Source organism: Penaeus monodon, chromosome 25 (assembly GCF_015228065.2).
Source record: "Penaeus monodon isolate SGIC_2016 chromosome 25, NSTDA_Pmon_1, whole genome shotgun sequence".
NCBI lineage: Eukaryota > Metazoa > Arthropoda > Malacostraca > Decapoda > Penaeidae > Penaeus > Penaeus monodon.
In genome coordinates, this window is record NC_051410.1 from 34,818,166 (window position 1) to 34,819,028 (window position 863).

Below are 863 nucleotides of genomic sequence, written 5' to 3' on the forward strand. Positions count from 1 at the left end.
AAAAAAGTCTGAAAGCTGGAACCTGTGTTTGTTTACTGTGGACATTAGCAGGGGCCACACATCTCAGGTTTACGCCGTGCCGCTCCGTCCTCCCTGACACTAATTTCACCAACTCGCGTAAGGAACCAGCGTCGCCATGCCCTCGGGCGCGGGACGAATAATCGTAACCCACATTCGGAAGAAAAGTTTCCTAGTTTCCGTCTTGCGGCCGGGGTTTCCTTCGGATATTTTCGCTTACATAATCCGCGTGGAAGATTCGTTTTGGTTATTATTATCGTTTATTTTTTCTTCACTCCCTCGGTTTACGTTTACGGTTCTGGAATGTCGTGTTAGGAGTAGGTTTGCCGACGATTTTTACGGAATGCAATAAAGAGTTGTGTATTGTGTAAGGGGTTTTGGCACACGGTTTGATGTATACGTACAACCTCTACAGACTGAAGGTAGCGAGACCAAACTCTCCACTTAGTAACTTTCTTCATTATCGTAAATTTTCTAATAACGTGACCTCCCCCCCCCCCCTTCAAAATAAACGTAAGCACAAATAACAACACACCTAAAACACAAATCCACTAAAACACACACAAGGAAACAGAGTATCTCAAACAAAAAGCAAAATGTGTACAAGTCTGTCGCGAGAACGTCCCAAACCAACAGCGTAGGATTCCCACCTTGCAGTGATCCACCACCGACAGATACCGGCGCGATACTAAAGGGTCACCTCGCTGCCTCAGTTTCACTCACCACACCTGCGTACCAAGCGAGGACAGGTGCCAAGTATTCATTTACGGCAGGTCGATTTTTAAGAATAAGTCTTGTAAATATCGTGCATTGTTTTCCTAATCGCTGACACATATGCTTAATCA

The 863-nt window shown here is 45.2% G+C and overlaps 1 protein-coding gene across 1 annotated transcript in view; it reads right to left on the minus strand.

The window, feature by feature from the left end:
* The window catches only part of LOC119589183 (aminopeptidase N-like), a gene marked incomplete at its 3' end in the record, with an annotated part of 23,511 nt that extends 22,698 nt beyond the window's left edge, over window positions 1–813 (minus strand). Inside the window, 1 exon segment of the mRNA XM_037937779.1 lies at window positions 669–813.
* Window positions 814–863: the final 50 nt, after the last annotated feature.